The sequence below is a fragment of the Leopardus geoffroyi genome, chromosome C1 (genome assembly GCF_018350155.1).
Source record: "Leopardus geoffroyi isolate Oge1 chromosome C1, O.geoffroyi_Oge1_pat1.0, whole genome shotgun sequence".
Taxonomy (NCBI): domain Eukaryota; kingdom Metazoa; phylum Chordata; class Mammalia; order Carnivora; family Felidae; genus Leopardus; species Leopardus geoffroyi.
Genome location: NC_059328.1, coordinates 78,783,259 through 78,804,261, shown reverse-complemented (window position 1 = coordinate 78,804,261; position 21,003 = coordinate 78,783,259). Strand labels below are relative to the sequence as shown.

The 21,003-nt window shown below is 39.3% G+C and overlaps 1 long non-coding RNA gene across 1 annotated transcript; it reads right to left on the bottom strand.

The window, feature by feature from the left end:
• Nucleotides 1-28: 28 nt before the first annotated feature.
• Nucleotides 29-19,537, bottom strand: LOC123598241. The gene is made up of 3 exons (XR_006712457.1): nt 19,464-19,537; nt 12,113-12,211; nt 29-136 (listed from the first exon to the last, which is right to left on the bottom strand). It is a non-coding gene; the product is annotated as an uncharacterized LOC123598241 (long non-coding RNA).
• Nucleotides 19,538-21,003: the final 1,466 nt, after the last annotated feature.

Below are 21,003 nucleotides of genomic sequence, written 5' to 3'. Positions count from 1 at the left end.
GCGAGCGACGTATGGAAGAGAGAGCGCGCCGGCCCTAGGCGTGCGGAGTACTGCCCCCATCTGGCGGGAGGACCGATGCTGGACTTCGCCGGTCAGTAACAAACCTTTAAAGCCCACCGAGTCCCCAAACTCCTGGCTGGAAATCCGGTTGGGATAGGCGGTAAGTAGCCGGGAGGATTATAGAAGTTGTCAGTTTCATACGCTAAGAAGTTGTTTCGTAACGAACATATATGACTTTGTAAATAGGAAAAAAAGTTTAAAATTAAATAGAATATATTTGCTGTGCAGCTCGTTTGCACCCTCCAGGACTCTACCTCCTGGACCTGGACTACTCCTCCGGGTCCAGGTCATACAGGATCTCTTCAGGAAGCCTTGTCCCAGTACTTCAAACCTGAGTGAGGAAGGAGCCTGTCTTCTGCCTTCCCACAGCACCTTCAAATCTGCTTCAGCCTACCCTCCCCTGTAAACACCCTGAGGGTGGGCCCTGAAGTCCCAGTTCACCCTTGAATTGCCTAGCACAATTCTGGCATTCAGTAAGTGCTTGGTGTTTGTTAAATGGTAAAAGAACTACTTACTGCACCCCTTTACCTCCATCATCTTTCTTGATCCCTGACAGCTTCATTCTTTTTCCCTCCATCATTCTGAGCTAGTCAGCTTAATTTTTCTCTGTAAGTACTTTTTTTTTTCATTCTTGCAAAACTAATTGAAATTAAGGAATAAACTGTTCCCTTTCCGTGTTCTACACACGCAGACTGAGGAGAACCAATCAACGAGCACCAACCAAACAAAAAAGCGCCTCAAGAGAAAGTACTCCCTTACCTAATAGCATTTCAAAGGTGGTCGTTGGGCTATTGCATGAGAATCATTTGAGTACTGGTTAAAATGCAGATATCTGAATATCCCACCTTTTCTGAATCAAACTTGCTGGTTTGGTCCCAGGAATCTCAATTTTTAATTTGGCCTCAATCTCAATCAATGCAGGAGGTCTCAGGAAAGCAGAAAACAAATCTTATTTTGTCCAGTAATGGAATTTACTGATGCTACCAGGAAAAGAAAGCGAATTACTTACCAGCAGAGCTGCTTAAAATATTCCCATCTTCAGAATGAGTGTTAACTCTATACCCCCATCATTCAAAATTTAAACTTACTCTTGGGAAGTGAATGTACATATAATTAGTCTAGCAGGAAAAAATCAGTGTGCAAACTGCTCAATATCAGAGCAGGGAGGAGGGTCTGTCAAACAGAATGACAAGGTTAAGTGGCTCCAAAAAACTGCACTGGACTAAACTAAAATTATGATACTAATTTCCTCTGGTTTCATTTGTAACTTCTTATATAACAGGAAAAATGTACATCGAGTCCACTCTGGCCAATGTCAACAGGGCTTTCAAGGAGAAATGTTAAAACATTTCACGGACAAGTGTGGTTCAATCTTTGCCAAGTGGCTTTTGGAAGTACAAGGAAAGAAGTATATAACTTATATTTATAGAAAATAAAGATCTTCATTTTGGTGTTTCATTAATTTGTTAGCCTCTGAAAGGTGCCACATGTCTTTTTCAGGCCCTGCTTACCCTGGAGGGTGGAAGGATCAGAAGGGAAATCTACCTGGAAATAGGCCCACCCCTAATTTTGCATGTTTTAAGGCAAGAGTATGTATGAAGGCCCACATATCATGCAGCTGAATATTTAGAAGTTATGAAGCAACCTAACACATTGTTGAATTAAACATTGTTTTATCCTCCTTGTACTTCTTCTTACGTTATTAGTCTTCATAACAACAACATTAAAAATATATGCCCCTATTGCCTTTGGCTGCAGCTGGGGGTCTATAGCAAGTATTGGCTGGCTCAGCCAGTGCAGATGGTGATACCAGGAGCCAGGGGAACTTGTTTAGCACCCTTACTTAACATAATCTTGTTCAAGTGGTAAAAGTTAAAATTCACCAGCAATGGACCAGTCAACGTTTTGTGCCTCCTGATATGATGCATTGAGAAGAACACAGAAGTTACTTGCTACCAAATTTATGTAATTTACTCTAATTACATAATTTAACTATTCTGATATGTGATGAACTGCAAACAAATCAAACTGAGGGACATTCTACAAAGTAAGTGGTCTGTATTCCTCAGAAATTACAAAATCATGATGGTTAAGGCCAGACTGAAAGAGACCAAAGTGATTTAACAGCTGAATGAAGTATGTGATCCTGGAACACATCCTGGATAAAAAAGAAGATGAAAAGGAAGACTTTAATTTCTTTTGTGCAAAGGACATTCTCAGAACAATCAATGAAATTTGAATGGAGTCTGTGGATTAGATGGATTAGATGGTAGTAATAGATCAATGTTAACTTGATAGGTACACCATGGTTATCTATAGGTGTTCTTGGTTTTTAGGAAATATACTCTGAACTATTTTGAAGTAATGGGCATTATGTTTGCAACTGACACTCAGTGTATGGCTCAGGAAAAAACCACGTATGTGTGTGAATACACATACACATATATGTTTGTAAAGAGTAAAAACAATAAAGCAAATATGTTAAAATGTTAACAATGGGGAATCTGGGAAAAAGACATATGGAAAATCTTTGTACTATTCTTTTTTTTTTTTTTTTTTTTTTCAACGTTTATTTATTTTTGGGACAGAGAGAGACAGAGCATGAACGGGGGAGGGGCAGAGAGAGAGGGAGACACAGAATCGGAAATAGGCTCCAGGCTCCGAGCCGTCAGCCCAGAGCCCGACGCGGGGCTCAAACTCACGGACCGTGAGATCGTGACCTGGCTGAAGTCGGACGCTTAACCGACTGCACCACCCAGGCGCCCCAATCTTTGTACTATTCTTACAAACAATTTGTGATTGTGAATTTATTTCAAAATAAAAACTAAAACAACAATTCTTGCTGGAGTGGGAAATACTTTTTATGATTTGAAATGAGAGTGAACTCAATTTTATGCTATATGTCAAACATATATTACAAGTAGAAACTCAGCAATTTTATTTATTGTAGTGATGGTTTCACACCAAAATACGAAAAGATTTCTATGATGTTACCCATATATTATGATTTTGAGATAACTACTTACTGCCCTAATCAGCTGGTTCTGTACTGTTACCAACTTTAATAATTATAATCAAAAACATCTTAAGTTATTTCAAAATGTTTTTTTCTTTGCAATTGACTTTCGCTTTATTTGAACTTATACACTGAAGGATAGCAAATAGTATGAACTACCTTATGGTTGGATACCCTTAATTGATACTAATCCATTAGAAACATTTTAAACATTCTAAACCTATACTTTTATGTATGAAAAACTAATTATCCTCCCTCAATAAAAGAATAAACTTTCTTTTTAAAATATAAATCTGTGGTTTTTATGGAACTGAAAGTCAGTAAAATATCAAAGGCAACCAAACATAATTATGATCACCACCATAATTATGTCTGGGTGTTCTGTTGATAAGCTATTGATGTTTGAATGACTGATAAGATAAAGACATACAAAATTAATAAATTTATTGCATAAAAGTTCTGTTTCATATCTTCATTTCAGCAAAATTTCTATGTTGTTATCACTAAGATACCACACTATTTGTGTTCTACAGATAGTAATGTCAACTTGGACAGTCTTTCTTGGGTCATTGATGTGCTTATGTAATTTTTGTTAATTTCAACTAGGAGAAATTTTGTTATGCTGAAGCAAGAGAAACTGGAATTTTAAATAAAATTTATAAAGCAATACACTATTTAGATTTGGAAATGAACCATGTCTTTACATATCACATTCTAACAATATAATGATGTCATATAAGATAAATTATTATCTTCAATAGAATACAATAGAAACTATTACTAGATTTAAAAAATTGTTTAATGTTTATTTTAAAAGAGAAAAGAGTGTGTGTGCATGTGCACACATGCAAGCAAGTGGGGGAGGGGGAGAAAGAGAGAGAGAGAGAGAGAGAGAGAGAGAGAATCCCAAGCAGGCTCTATGCTGTCAGTGCAGAGCCCAATGCAAGGCTCCGTCCCTTGAACTGTGAGATCATGACCTGAGCTGATATCAAGAGTTGGATGCTTAACTGAGCCACCCAGGTGCGCCTAGATATTTTGATATTGTCATATAACTCACTTTTATTGTGATTTTTACTGTCTCTTACAGTAGTATCCATATCCACACACATTTTGTTATTCTTCTAATATTTCAATACTATGGTATGATAAAGAACAACAAAAATATTATGTTGCTCAATTTGCTCAAATGTTTTTACAATCAGACTATACATTGATCTATCAAGGTCAGAAAATAATCTCCGTAGAAATTAGTTTCAGGTTTATTTGTACATGTATTTTCTTCTTCACAGCCATGGAAACTTTTTTGTTTTCTTGTTCTAATTTCTTTATATTTAATTAGAATGTCACATTTACTGAATATTTCTCATGCAGTTATATTTAAATTAGAAAAAAATTATCTAGGGGTACCTGGGTGGCTGAGGGGGGTTAAGTGTCCAACTTCAGCTCAGGTAATAATCTCATGGTTCATGGGTTCGAGCCTTGTGTCAGGCTTCATGCTGGCAGTCTGGAACCTGCTTGGGATTGTCTCTCTTCCTCTCTCTCTGCCCTTCCCCAACTCACACTTTCTCTCTCAAAAGAATAAACTTTAAAAAAAAAAGAAAAAATTGTCCAAAATTTTAATCCTTTTAAGAATTAGATGTGTTTGAAAAACAAACAAACAAGCAAACAAACAAACAAAAACTCTGGAAAACAGTGTGGAGGTTCCTCAAAAAATTAAAAATAGACCTACCCAATGACCCAGCAATAGCACTGCTAGGAATTTACCCAAGGGATACAGGAGTACTGATGCATAGGGGCACTTGTACCCCAATGTTTATAGCAGCACTCTCAACAATAGCCAAATTATGGAAAGAGCCTAAATGTCCATCAACTGATGAATGGATAAAGAAATTGTGGTTTATATACACAATGGAGTACTACATGGCAATGAGAAAGAACGAAATATGGCCCTTTGTAGCAACGTGGATGGAACTGGAGAGTGTTATGCTAAGTGAAATAAGCCATACAGAGAAAGACAGATACCATATGGTTTCACTCTTATGTGGATCCTGAGAAACTTACCAGAAACCCATGAGGGAGGGGAAGGAAAAAAAAAAAAGGAGGTTAGAGTAGAAGAGAGCCAAAGCATAAGAGACTCTTAAAAACTGAGAACAAACTGAGGGTTGATGGGGGGTGGGAGGGAGGGGAGGGTGGGTGATGGGTATTGAGGAAGGCACCTTTTGGGATGAGCACTGGGTGTTGTATGGAAACCAATTTAACAATAAACTTCATATATTGAAAAAAAAAAAAAGGATTACATGTGTTTGAGTTTTGAATACCTATATTACTACCAAAAGCAAGTAATACTATATATCAAATAAATAGCACAAATTCAAAATTCATTTTTCATCCAAAGACTCTGATTTGCTCTTTATTTAAACACCTTCTATTCTTGGGGCGCCTGGGTGGCTCAGGTCATGATCTCACAAACCGTGAGTTTGAGCCCCGCATTGGGCTCTGTGCTGACAGCTTAGAGCCTGGAGCCTGCTTCAAATTGTATGTCTCCCTCTCTCTCTGCTCCTCCCCCGCTCATGCTCTGTCTCTCTCTCTCCTTCAAAAAAATAAATGAAAACGTTTAAAAAAAATTTTTAAACACCTTCTAGTCTTTCACTTTACTCTTCTAGCATCTCTTTACTCACTAGCATCTCATGTCTTGTTTAAATCAGATCTACTGTTTTAACATGACGAATACCTCTGGAACCAGGAACTGGAACATGAAGGTACACAAGAAAATGGAATTGAGGCTCTACTCAGACATGAAACTTTGTTATACCAGAATTTGGGGGTGGGGTTCACATTACCACAAAGAAGGGATTTGACAAGTTAATTTGTTTTGTTTTCTTCCTCTTTCCTAAAAAAGTTTCCATTACTCAAATCCTCCTGCACTCCAAAGAGTGTCTATTTCAAATGTCAACAGCAGCACAAACCCAAAACTTCCATGACATTCAGATACAATTGCCTTTTGTTTCAAGGACATAGCACAAGAAAAGTGGAATAGTGTTTCCCTGGGGCCTGGAAGGTGTTGATTACCAAGACAGAAGCTTAGGGTTTCTGGTCAGAGCCAATGTTAAATCCTACGAGAGAGAGAGAGAGAGAGAGAGACAGAGAGAGACAGAGAGAGACAGAGAGAGACAGAGAGAGAGGCAGCCATAGCCATGCATTTTTAGTAAGTTTACTTTTCTATGCGTTTTGTGATATGCAGGGTATTATAAAGGCCAGGGCCAGGGCAAGAGCCCAGGTAAGGGCCCCTCTTGCTGGGTCAAAGGGAGGTATACTTCAGGAAACGTCATATCCACCAAAGATCACAGGATTTGAAATGTCTGAGCCCCTCCTGTTGAAGTGCTTTGCTGGAATCATCTCAGTGACTCAGACTTGACTGGGGGATTAGTGAGTGGGGATAAAAGAGGGGGCTGTAGGGTTTCTATACCATAGAAATAGCAAGCATCTATTGAGAACCTACAATGTGCCACAGTCTATGCTTAGCGTTTATTACAGTATCTCATTTAATCTCAAAACCACTCTAGTAGATAGTATTATTACCCTCATTTTACAAATGAAGAAATGGATGCCACAGCCAATCATAGCAGAACACAGGTGGCTATCATCAGTAATTTTCGGATGTGAGCCTGCCTTAAAACCATGCTAAAAGGGGCACCTGGGTGGCTCAGTCAGTTAAGTGCCCGACTCTTGATTTCAGCTCAGGTTATGATCTCACAGTTTGTGGGATTGAGCCCTGTGTCGGTCTTTGCACTGACAGTACAGAGCCTCCTTGGGATTCTCTCTCTTCTTCTTTCTCTGCCCTTCCCCCATTTGCATGCTCACTCTCTCTCAAAATAAATAAATAAACTTTAAAAATTTGTGCTAAAAGAGGGGCTCTAAATATTCATAAGCCTGTATATTTGACTTTGGAACATATTCCATAATGGTTTTTTGTATGACTAAGATGTAAACATTCTTTGGCTTAGACAAACTATAATTAATTCTGTTTAGAAATAAAGGTGATGGAAATGCAAGCTGGTGCAGCCACTCTGGAAAACAGTATGGAGGTTCCTCAAAAAACTAAAAATAGAACTACCCTATGACCCAGCAATTGCACAAAAAGGCATTTATCTACGGGATACAGGTGTGCTGTTTTGAAGGGACACATGCACCCCATGTTTATAGCAGTACGATCAACAATAGCCAAAGTATGGAAAGAACCTAAATGTCCATCGATGGATGAATGGATAAAGAAGATGTGGTATATATATACAATGGAGTATTACTCAGCAATCAAAAGGAATGAAATCTTGCCATTTGCAACTATGTGTGTGGAACTGGAGGGTATTATGCTAAGCGGAATTAGTCACTCAGAGAAAGACAGATATCATATGACTCACTCATATGAGAATTTTAAGATACAAAACAGATGAACATAAGGGAAGGGAAACAAAAATAATATAAAAACAGGGAGGGGGACAAAACAGAAGAGACTCATAAATATGGAGAACAAACTGAGGGTTACTGGAGGGGTTGTGGGAGGGGGGATGGGCTAAATGGGTAAGGGGCACTAAGGAATCTACTCCTGAAATCATTGTTGCACTATTGCTAACTAATTTGGATGTAAATTTTAAAAATATAAAAAATTAAACAAGTTAAATTAAAAAGAAAGAAAGAAAGGTGGAACTACAGCCCATAAAGTGCTTATTGTCTTCTGAACCTGGAGCTTCACAAAATTCCAGAAAAAGAGGTACAAAACTCTGGTCAGTATTAACTAAGAGACATATTCTTGTTCACCAGATGAAACCCATAGTTTCAGAATTAGGAGGGAAACTCTTGAAGCCTGAAGAAGGCAGTCCCAGGAGAAATCTGGGAAGTCCAGGATCACTTTATTAGATGGTTAGTTAACATATGAAAGTCAAAATATTTATTTTGGTTTTTTTAATGAAAATACTCATCTTTAACATTTTTAAATGTTTATTATTTTTTTTTAATTTTTTTTTAACGTTTATTTATTTTTGAGACAGAGAGAGACAGAGCATGAGCAGGGGAGGGGCAGAGAGAGAGGGAGACACAGAATCTGAAACGGGCTCCAGGCTCTGAGCTGTCAGCACAGAGCCCGACGCGGGCCCGAACTCACGGACCGTGAGATCATGACCTGAGCCGAAGTCGGCCGCTTAACCGACTGAGCCACCCAGGCGCCCCATAAATGTTTATTATTTTTGAGAGAGAGAGACAGAGTGAAAGCAGGGGGGGACAGAGAGAGAGAGGGAGACACAGAATCCAAAGCAGGCTCCAGGCTCTGAGCTGTCAGCATAGAGCCTGAGTTCAAAGCCGGGCTTGAACTCACAAACCGCGAGATCATGACCTGAGCCAAAGTCAGATGTTTAACTCACTGAGCCACCCAGGTGCCCTGAAAGTCAAAATATTTAAATGACTCATTAATATTTAGATGGTTTCTTGAAGACTAGGTTTATTATATGTTATTAAGGAAAAGTTAGAAATGTCTAAGAATTGCTAAACTTTAGAAGAGCTACTTTAGGGGCGCCTGGGTGGCGCAGTCGGTTAAGCGTCCGGCTTCAGCCAGGTCACGATCTCACGGTCCGTGAGTTCAAGCCCGGCGTCAGGCTCTGGGCTGATGGCTCAGAGCCTGGAGCCTGTTTCCCATTCTGTGTCTCCCTCTCTCTCTGCCCCTCCCCCGTTCATGCTCTGTCTCTCTCTGTCCCAAAAATAAATAAACGTTGAAAAAAAAAATTTTTTTTTTTTAAAAAAGAAGAGCTACTTTAAGGGCAGTTATCTGTCCTGCTTGCCTAAAAAAAATCTCTTATTGCTACAAGGTTGAGGGGGTATGAAATAAAGGCAAAGAAGCAGCTGGCTAGGAGTGTGTTAGGTGGTAAGAAAGCTACCTGGGAATTAAAAGTATGTGTCTACATCATTCCTGGGATCATCAAAAGTGATGGTCTTAGTTTGCTTGTTCTTCACGTCTAATAATATATGTTTAATGACTAATTCCATAAATCCTTTTGAGATTCCACTTATTAAATGACACTAATAACATTTGTTTCCCTCTTCAGTTACTTTGGGCATATGTAAGGTGGACCCAGTGAAAGCTGACCAAGTACTTTGGGAGAAACATTATAAATTATTGTGGCTGATTCTCCCCATCGCACATGACAGTAAAGCCAATTTCTGGATTCTTCCTGTCTCCCAGGCCAACTTCTTCAAGGAAAGATTGCAAACAAACAAACAAAAAAAGGTGTAATTATATCTATTACAGACAACTTCAAAGTGATGGTCATAATGCTCTGAGTCATTCCTATATTTCTGTGTGCGGTCAGCATCTTGGAGAGTCTGTGCTTAAAGGCACAGTGTCTTGAAGGGCACTTGAAGGGCACATCATAGCCATTAGATGAGTTTATGAATACATATAACTACTCTAGGAGCTCTAATGGAGGAAACAAGACAAACACATAAGATGAACTTCTTATAGAGCAAATAACACCAAAAACTTTAGAGTCATACTTGATGCCACTCTTAATCAAGTTCCACATCCATAAAGTACATGGCTGTACTTTAAATATATGTATTACTTCTCATGTCCTGGTCCAAGCTGCCATTATCTATTACCTAGAATATTGCATTAACCTCTTAATAGGTCTCTCTGCTTTGAACTTGTTACTCCTACAATCTATTCTCCAGACTGCTTTTTAAAAAAAATATAAGTCAGGGTGCATCTGGGTGGCTTAATTGATTAAGCATCCAACTCTTGGTTTGGGCTTAGGTCATGATCTCACAGTTCACGAGATTGAGCCCCACTTCAGACTCCATGCTGATAGCACAGAACTTGCTTGGAATTCACTCTCTCCCTCTCTCTGCCCCTCCCCTGCTCTTACTAGTGTGCATGCTCTCTCTCTCAAAATAAACTTAAAAATTATGTGTGTATATATATATATATATATATATATATATATATACACACACATGTCAGAATATGTCGCCAACAGACACATGAAAAGATGCTCAACATCACTCATCATCAAGGGAATACAAATCGAAAGTACAATGAGATATCACCTCACACCTGTCAGAATGGCTAAATCAAAAACACAAGAAACAACAAGGGTTGGTGAGGATGTGGAGAAAAAAGAAATCTTGTGCACTGTTGGTGGTAATGAAAATTGGTGCAGCCACTATGGAAAACAGTATGGAGGTTCCTCAAAAAATTAGAAATAGAACTACTCTGTGATCCAGGAATCCCACTACTGGGTGTTTACCCAAAAAATGCAAAAACACTAATTTGAAGGGATACATGCACCCTGTGTTTATTGCAGCATTATTTACAATAGCCAAATTATGGAAGCAACCCAAGTGTCTGTCTATAGATGAGTGGATAAAGAAGAGATGGTATATATACACAATGCACAATGGAATATTATTCAGCCATAAAAAAAGAATGGAATCTTGCCATTTGCAAGAAGATGGGTAGAGTTAGAGAGTATAAAGCTAGGTGAAATAAATCAGTCAGAGAAAGACAGATACCATATGATCTCAATCATGTGGAATTTAAGAAAGAAAACAAACAAGTAAATGGAAAAAAAAGAGAGACAAACCAAGAAACCAACTCTTAACTGTAGAGAACAAACTGATGGCTACCAGAGGGGAGATGGGTGGGAGAAACAGGAGATGGGTATTAAAGGGTACACTTATTGTGATTAAAGAGAGAGAGAGAAGAGAAGAGAAAAGAAGAGAAGAGAAGAGAAGAGAAAAAAAAGGAATATGTCACTTTTGTCCTCAAACTCTTTCAATGGCCAAAGTGTTCATTACAGCCTATACGGCCCTATATGCTCTGCCCCCCACCCCATGTTTCTTTGACTTCATCTCAAGTCCTTCCATCCCTTTCTTATTCTACTCCAATTTGCCAGCCTCTAAGCCACTCCTATCTTAGAGTCTTGGCACTAACTATTCCCTCTGCCTTGATTGTGCATCCCCTAGACGTTCATTTGGTGTGCTGCATTACTTTCAGCTTTCTATTCAATTGTCTTTTTTTTTTTTTTTTTACATAAAGGCATTTCCTAACCACTCCATCTAAATTAGAACACTCCATCATTCTTTATTCCCCATATTCTGCTTTTTCACCATAGCAATTATTACCTCCTAGCAGTTATAAATTTGTTTATTTGCTTATAGTCTGTCTGCCTTTCCTACTACAAGCATTTCATGAAGGCAGAAAAGGGACATGTTGAGGATAGAGCATGAAGAAGAGAGCTTGGTATGAAATTAATTGAGTAAATGAAATAAATATGATATTATAATCCATAATTCATATGAATTCATATATAGACACTATAAAATCTGATCATTTATTCTAATCATTCCATTTATAAATTGGCATATAATAATCTACCTCAAAACATAAAGACTTAAAATAGTAGCACTCATTTGTCTTGCTCATGAATCTGCAATTTGGGCAAAATTGTTGGGAAGGCTTTTTTCTGCTCCATTTGGCAACAGCTAAAGTAGCTCAACTGGGTCTGGAAAGATTCATTCGAGATGGTTCATTCACATGGCTGGTAAGTTGGAGCTTGGTATTGGCTAGGAGCTTGGTTCCTCTCCATGGGCTCTCTGTGACTTCTCCAGATTCTGCACAGAATAATGGCTAAGTTCCAGGACAGTGCTCCAAGAAAACAAGGTGTGGTTTTTACAGTACTCCGCGAGTCAAGGTAGTCACAAAGGCCCACCCAAAACGAAAAGAGGCATGGATTTTTCCTCCTAATGGGGGAGTGGCTTGATTCTAGAAGCACATGCAGAATGGGCCATATTGTTGTAGTTATCTTTTAAGAATATAATCTGCTGTGTAATTAAACCAATCTTTGAGACACTGTAAAATAATTATAAAAACAGAAACATTGGTGTGTATGGAACTGTCCTATATAATAGCTACACTTTTCTTACACTCATGTTAAAAAGTTATGCTTAGAGGATCTCAGAAAAAAAATTCAATTTCTCTCTGGACTTTACCTCTGATGCTGCCTCCTGGGGCTCTTCTCCAGCTTCCATAAACACCTTTTCAAATGGGACTTCAACCAGGACTGAATTCTTGCTCTTTTTTCTCCTCCACTATTAGACAATTATATTAAATAAAATTTAAAATACCAATAAAAAGTCAGTAAATGTATACTGACCACACATCTTAAATGTTCTAGTTCCTAATCGACATCTTTTTCAAATATTCCTCTTTCCGTGCAATTGAAGAGACACGGGTTAAAATCCTGGCCTTCGCAAATACTGTCTGAACAACCTTTGTGAACTACTTGTTTGCAATCTTTGTCAATTTTTTTTAACATTTATTTATTTTTGAGAGACAGAGAGAGTCAGAGCAGGAGTGGGGGAGGGGCAGAGAGAGAGGGAGGCACAGAATCCGAAGAAGGCTCCAAGCTCTGAGCTGTCAGCGCAGAGCCCAATGTGGGACTCGAACCCATGAACTGTGAGATCATGACCCGAGCTGAAGTCAGACACTTAACCCACTGAGCCACCCAGGTGCCCCAAGTCAATTTTTTTATTGGCTTCTTAGTGTCTTCTATTGATTCACAAGTGATGTAACAAGAACATTAACTCTTTCCCCCCTGGGTTGTTGTTAACCTTTCAATTTTATGTGAAATATTTGTTGACAAATATAAGTTGATAGTTGATTATGGGTAATTTGGTATTGCTTGCAGTGTGTCTGTGCACCAGAAGGAGGAGTGCGATCAGAAAGCTGCCAGAACATAAAATTGTATTTCAAGAAGCAAAAGGCAAATAGGGAAATGAACAAATGACCAACTCCTCTACGTCCAAGTGTACCTGAAGAAAAGTGCAACTACTGGCTACTGTCCCCAAAACTGTGAGATAGAGGATATAGGTGAAAGCCTGGGAGAAGCTTGTCACAATTGCTTTATTTCCAATAACAGAGGGGCAGAGCAGGTCAGTTTGAATGTGTGTGTGTGTGTGTGTGTGTGTGTGTGTGTGTGTGTGTGTGTGTTTCAGGGGATGGGGTGAATGCCTCAGGAAGAGAAGGTGATTCATAATAGACTCAGTAGGTGTCAGCAAATGACTCTACAATTCACAGTGCTGTTACCTTAAAACCAGAAAGTAAGAACAAGACTTTATAAACATTGTACAAGTCATGTTCATGTACACTTGTGAGTTTGGCCCTAAAACAGGAGACAACCTCCATGTGTGCCACAACTGTCCTTTGTATTTCAATCTTCTATAGCACACAGATGGACACACTGTCTTTAGCATGGAATTGATTATATTTCCTGGCCCCACTGTCTCCTAATTTTTGCCCCTCTCTTTAATGCTTTAATACCTGCTGCCAACATTTTGTTGAGGCAAAGACCAGCTCATTGTGAAATGTCTTTTCAAGAATAGCTGAGACTCAGTAGTAGTGAATTGTATATTTTAAGGACCTTAAGGGACTGAAGCAATTTTGAGATGCCTTCAAGTTTGAAAGCAACAAATTAGACCATCTTGGGTGCCAGAGCAAGTGTAGCATCAAAGAGGGAGAAGAGCTTTAGTGTCCACACAATCTTCATTAGCACCACAGTAATTGATATAGACAATTAGTATTTTCTCAGTTTCTCTAAAGTGCTATGTAAATGCAGCTCTAAGATCTGTTCCCTCACCCTACTTTCCCACCTAGGAAGCTGTCTGTCCCATCCCCCTGCTATGTAGAAATCCTGAAGCCATTGCTAGTTTGTTATTTGCAGTGACCAACAACATTTGGCTTCCTGTCTTGGCTCAATGGTTACAGCCTTATCTTTGGTTTTTGAGGACATGCAATTGAGAGCCTTTGAACTTTGCCCAACTTCAAGTCTCACACAGCCAGTGTAGTTGCAATGTTTACATTGGAATAACAGGTTCTGATCAACATCAGTATGAGCACAAGTAGGTGTAGTTTTAACTTCTCTACTAAACTGGAATGTTTGCCTTTATTTTACTGTGTGTACTTTCTTTGGTTTAATTATGGAAGTGATCATTGAAACATTAAATCATAGGTAAAGTAAAGGCTTAGACATAAAATTTCTAAAATGACTCTGCTTTATTTATTTATTTATTTTTTTAATTTTTTTCATTTTAACGTTTATTTATTTTTGAGACAGAGAGAGACAGAGCATGAACGGGGGAGGGTCAGAGAGAGGGAGACACAGAATCGGAAGCAGGCTCCAGGCTCTGAGCTGTCAGCACAGAGCCCGACGCGGGGCTCGAACTCACGGGTCGCAAGATCATGACCTGAGCCGAAGTCGGCCGCCCAACCGACTGAGCCACCCAGGCGCCCCAAATGACTCTGCTTTAAAACCAACCAACGTAGAACAACTCTTCTGTTCACCAAGAGTGTAAAATTAATGTGACTTTCTAGATGACAGATTTTTACATTTTGCTGTTACCATTACTTGACACATTTGTTAAAGAATCATAAAATAAATTCTTTTCCTCATAGCAAAGTAAGTTTTTTTCTATGATAGACTATATACTTCTCTCTCTCTCTCTCTCTCTTTCTCTGCTAGAATTCCTCTTGGGAAGAGCACAGTATTTACTGGAGGAAATATTTGGTAAAGATGCTGGTGTAAAGGGTGAGACCTTAAGGACATGTTCAAGCAGCAAGCTTGCTAAATTGCTATGCAGAAAGCCAGATGAAGAATTTGTTTTTCTTTTGAGAGGAACTAGGGTGGATAAGAGAGGGGAAAGGAGGCAGAGGAGAGCAAAGCCATTGTAGTAGCTTTCTGTGAGTTGACCCCTCTATATGACCCCACCCACGTATCTTCAGTGAAGTCTACTAAAATTCACAAAAAGTTGGTGGAAGCAAATTTCTTGTGAAAACTCATCAAGGGCTGAGCTCGCAGAAGGCATTAATGAAAGAGGAACAAAAACAGTAAGCCTCAAAATATGAGCCAAAGACAGAGATCACCATGACGTCATAAGCCACTGGGAGTTAACACAAATCTTGATTAGGACATTGGATTTTACAGATCTCAGAAATGGAAGGATTGAGCTCTCTGAGGAGCAAGGAAATTACCCAGATGACTCTGAAATAATCATCAAAACGAATTATTTGGGGAAGGTAGAGCACTGCCTGTCACAAATCTTCAAGCCTGACAGTTCAAGTTAAAAGGAAGGATACTGCTGCCTAACTTTATAATTTGCAAATTTAAAACCCATATAAGAATTAGGGTTTTTTGTATTACCTTAAGAATCTACTGGTTCTGTTTTTTAAAACTCCTTCTCCCACCCCCCAAAGTCTGCAGAAATACATCTTATTTTAAATTTTTTTTTAATGTTTATTTATTTTTGAGACAGAGAGAGACAGAGCATGAAGGGGGGAGGGTCAGCGAGAGGGAGACACAGAATCCGAAACAGGCTCCAGGCTCTGAGCTGTCAGCACAGAGCCCGACGCGGGGCTCGAACTCACAGACCACGAGATCATGACATGAGCCGAAGTCGGCTGCTTAACTGACTGAGCCACCCAGGCGCCCCATCATCTTATTTTAAAGTAGGTAACCAGGAGTATTTGGCTGGCTCAGTTGGTAAGGAGTGTGACTCTTGATCTTGGAGTTGTGAGTTTGAGCCCCATGGTGGGTGTACAGATTACTTAAAGAAAATAAAGCCTTAAAAAAAATAATTAAATAGCTAAGTATTAGAAAATGGGATGTAAGACTGGAATATTGATGTACCTAAGAATTGACTTTGATAAATCTTCCCAGAGCTAATTTATGTTGCTTTCATGCTCTATTCTTTTGCATCCTGTTTCTTTGGAATGGATGTTTAGCTGAACTTGTTAAGTCCTGGGTTTTGGAGTGAGCAGTTTCTCCATTTCAACATGGCTCTATCACTCACTACCTCTTTGACCTTTAAATTCTTTTTCTAGAAAATGGCAATAATAATTGTACCTACCTCCAGGAGTTACTGTGAGGACTAGAGAAATACTCACTGTTCTTTCTTATTTGTAGTATTGATGGAAATACACATAGCCTAAATTTTACACTGATGTTTCATCATCCTCTCAGTTTTCAGGTTTATCTCTTGAAATAGATATGGGAAAGTGTTTGGGCCTAAACACAAAAGGAGTTTCTCTTGAATAGGGCTAGACATAAACAAAGTGGACGAGTGACAACAAGGGATTTTTCAGAAGGACCACAACTGGAAGGCTCCATAGCTATTAAATGCCCCTCAACTGTTGGCTAATATTCCATGATCAGAAATCTAGCTATTTAGGTAAAGATTTTGCTCAAATATAAATACAAATACTACTGGGAAAGATAACTTTGGAGTGAATAATATTCTTAAATATTCTTTTCCTAAGAAGAGGGTTTTTTTTTTTGTTTGTTTGTTTGTTTTTAAATTTTTTTTTTTTCAACATTTATTTATTTTCGGGACAGAGAGAGACAGAGCATGAACGGGGGAGGGGCAGAGAGAGAGGGAGACACAGAATCGGAAACAGGCTCCAGGCTCTGAGCCATCAGCCCAGAGCCCGACGCGGGGCTCGAACTCACGGACCGCGAGATCGTGACCCAGCTGAAGTCGGACGTTCAACCGACTGCGCCACCCAGGCGCCCCAAGAAGAGGGGTTTTGAATGAGATTACGATGAAGGAGAAAATATAAGAGCAATGGACTTCTGATAATCATAAAAAGAGGAAACAATTAGAAAGTTGAGAAGAAGAGTGTTCCAAAGACAAATGAAAGACTTAGTGATTAAAATGTTATAGTTAAGAGAGTTCATCTGCAAAGTCCTGATATTGTAGCAGATTATGAATCTGGGCAATGTTAGACAAGCCAACACAGAGAGTGGGAACTTCGGTCTGTGTGTGTTGTCTTGGAAGACAGAGTGAGTGGTTAGGCTTGCCTACCTGCTCTCTAACATTGTTTAACCATGCTGTTGGAATTTATCTGGTGAATTTCTCTGGAAACTCATGTGGTCTTGGAAACAGAAGGTTAGAAATGAGGCTCACAGCAAGTATAGTGGCCCCACTCAGACCTGTGGCTCTCAGCTTTGATGTAATTTCCATGATTTCACTAGAGACTTGGGGACTGAGCAAACACAGGAGACCTATTCAAGACCAAAAGGATTTCCTAAATCATGGACTTGTCAGGAGTTAGGCTCAGGTTTGAGTCCTGACTCAATGGTTTATTTATTGTGTGACTTTAGCAAGTTGCCTAAGTGTTCTAAACCTCAGTTTTTTTCATGTGTAAAATAAAGATTAATAATACCTCATGGGGTTGTTGTGAGTATTGAATGATATAGTTCACAAAACAAATGAACAAAGAAGCAAAGAGGCAAACAAACAAACAAACAAACAAACAAACAAAAAACAGACTCTTAAAATACATAGAACAAACTGGCAGGTGCCAGAGGGGAGATGGGTGGGGAGATGGGTAAAATAGATAAAGGGGATAAAGAGGTACAAACTCCCACTTATGAAATAAATAAGTCACAGAGAGGAAAAGTACAGCATAGGGAATACAGTCAACAATATTGTAACAACATTGCTTGGTGACAGATGGTGACTACACTTACTGTGGTGAGCAATGAGTAATGACAGAATTATCAAATCATTATGTTGTACACCTAAAACTAACATAATGCTGTATGGTAATTATACTTCAACAAACAAATTATATATATAGTTCATCTGAAGTGCTTAGCATTATACTTGGCAATAATAGATATAGTTTTATCAATCACAATACATTACAATACATTAATCAAACACTAATGTAGGTGTTCCTGTGAGGGGATTTTGTAAATGTGGTTAACATGTACAATTGGTTGGCTCTAAGTAAAGGAGATCACCCTTGGTAATGTGAATAGGCCTCATCTAATCAGTGGAAGGCCTTATGAGCATAAACTGAGACTTCCTGGAGAAAAAAATTCTGCCTCAAGTATGCAGCATAAAATCCTGTTTGAGTTTTTAGTCCGCCAGCCTGCGCTACAAATTTTGGACTCAATATTGGAACATCAACTTCTGCCTGAATTTCCAGCCTACCAGTCTGCCCTACAGATTTCAGACTAGCCAGTTCCCCAAATCACATAAGCCAATTCCTTAAAATAAAGGAAGTGTGTGTGTGTGTGTGTGTGTATCCTATTGGTTCTGTTTCTCTGGAGAACACTGACTCATACATGAAGACATAGATCAATACAAGATTTTTAGAAAATGGAGACAGCGGAAGAAGGAGAGAAGGCAAGAGAAGTTCTAAGAAAAATAAGATCCTCTATACAGCTAATTAGAACCAATTAAAATTTCCACAGAAGTGGGAGTCCCTCAAGTAGTATATAACCCAAACCATCCACAAGAAGTGGGCCTGGTTTCTCCAGAGAACTTTCAAACTTTCACTTCACTATTACTGAGGATCTTCTTCGTCTGTGAGTTGCTTGCTCTACCAAGCCCCTCCACAGTGGCCTTCTGGGATTCACTGGGAGGAGCTATCAGACTTGCCTCTTTTTTCATGGCTGAGGTACTTTAGAGTTAGCCTGAAGACAACGATGCTGTTCAAGAATCACTGCAGGAAGTCTGGCCCTCCAAGACTCCTATTCCTTAGTGGCTCTGGACAAAAGGTAAATGGCCACAAAATGCATGGGAGCAAAATTCTCCCCCAACCTCTAAGGATTCCAAGGATGGACTTTTTCCTGGTTTATGCCATGTACTGGCTGTTATGTCCCTGAAACAAATACAGATACAACATAGTGATTGGGATCAGAGCTGGAATTTGCTGTTTTAGGGTCCCAAAGGTCACCCAACTGTTAATTAAAACTCAGATAAATGGGGCGTTTGGGTGGCTCAGTCGGTTAAACATCTGACTTCGGCTCAGATCATGATCTCCTGGTCCATGGGTTCGTGCTCCACATCGGGCTCTGTGCTGACAGCTGGGAGCCTGGAGCCTGCTTCCAATCCGTGTCTCCCTCTCTCTCTGCCCCTCCCTTACTCACCTCCAGGATAGGGAAAAAGGATCTGTGGACAATATTTAGCAGGGAAAAGTGTGATCCATAGGGTACCCTAGAATTTACCAACCAAGAAGCCAAAAAGGAGGTGATAAGAAAGGAAAAGTGTAGCCATGGTTGAAAACTGTTGATAAAAGTTTGGAGGACTGACTCAGGAATCAAACTGAGGGGTGAGGATGAATTGGGTAGATAATGAAGCTGATGACCATGAAACTGAAAGACTAGATTAAGGAGGCAAATACTGGTCAGATATTGGTAAAATTTTGTGTTGGTAGATATTAGAAGCTGGAGAAGGGATGGTAAAATATCCTCCAAACTGGGAAGGCACTCTCTGACTGAAAAGCTAAGCAAGCCACTCCAAACCATTTACACAGAGTTTATTTAGGTTAACTTACTGAGAGGAGGGTGTTGTGATGGCAGGGACCAGGCAGACAATGATCCAGGCGCCGGGCAGCTACTCTCCTCAAAGTCCAGAACTTAATCCACAGATTTTATAGAGTGAGGGGATATGCAGAATTCATTGTTGTGAAGTCAAGAGTTTAACATTTAACAGACCTGTGCACCATCTATGAGCCAGAGGGGAGGGAGGGGAAGAAACTATGTTATCTCTACTAGTTATCTAAACAACTTTAGGGAAGGTCAGAACAAGCCTTCCTTCATTCCATCAGGGCATACATCACCCTCCAAGGGGCCTGGAACACGTAGCCCTGAGGGAGGTCATTGCATGGACATAGACAAGATGAGGGGCCAGAGATAGAGTAGCATTATTGGCACTCCCAGGCTAAAAATACGTTTCTTCTTATTTTCCATGAAAGAAATAATTTGAAAAAGAATGCAGCTATAAAATTGTAGAAAAAATATTGTTCATTTGACCAAAATCTGGGTTTTGATCTCATATCTCTGCCTACTCTGTATCTATGTCCAGGTGATTCAGTGCGCCTGGGGTAAAACACATAACCATGCCAAACGCTCTTATTTTAAATTCATGACTGTGAACTTCAAGTAGGTCATTGAGGATGCCTGGCAATTATACTACATTTCTCTAGTGAATTTATTTTTGCACTCTCCTAGACAACTATTTCATACCTTTTCTTGGCTCCTTAAACTGCCAATGTTTTTCCACTCTCACTCTCAGATTATGACATTTCTTCTTATTTCACCAAGAAATAAGCACAGCCAGAAAAGAATGTCCACAAATTCCCAGCATAACCACCTATCTACATGCCTTCTCTCCTGTAACAAGAAGAGAGCAGTGAATTGTCCATGATTCCATTTGGGGCTAACTCCTCTGCCTTGGCACTAGACCCCATCACTTCTTACCCATGCCATGACACTCCAGTAATTCTCCATCTTCTCTACTGCATCCTCAATTTTTCCTCTCTGATAAACCTTCCTCATCAGCATTCACACACGTTGTCTTGCTTTAATAACAAACAAAAAAACACTTTCTTCAACTACTCCTCCATTTTTCACCTTTCTTTTATAACCAAACACTTTCAAATATTTGTCTGTTTCTCTGATTATACTTTCTTTCCTTTTATTTCTTCTTGGACCTACTTCAGTCAGGCTTTTGCCTACAATGTTCATGGAAATAGTTCATTGTCACCAATGAGTTCTGTTGCTAAATCCTATGATCATTTCTCTTGACCCATTGATAGCAATTGACTCAGTATTCTTGCAATATTCTTTTTCTCTGGCTTCCCATACACTATACTCTCCTGGTTTCCCTTTCACTTCACTGGCTGCTCTTTCTCAGTCTCTCTCATTAGTTCCTCTTCTGCCCAACCTTTAATTTTCCCCTAGTTAAAAGTCAGTCTTTGATCCTCTTTTCTTTTTCATCTATACTCACTCACTTAGCTCAATGTCATGGCTTTAAAAGTATTAGTAAGTATAGAAGTGCCTGGGCAGCTCAGTCAGTTAAGTGTCTGCCTCTTG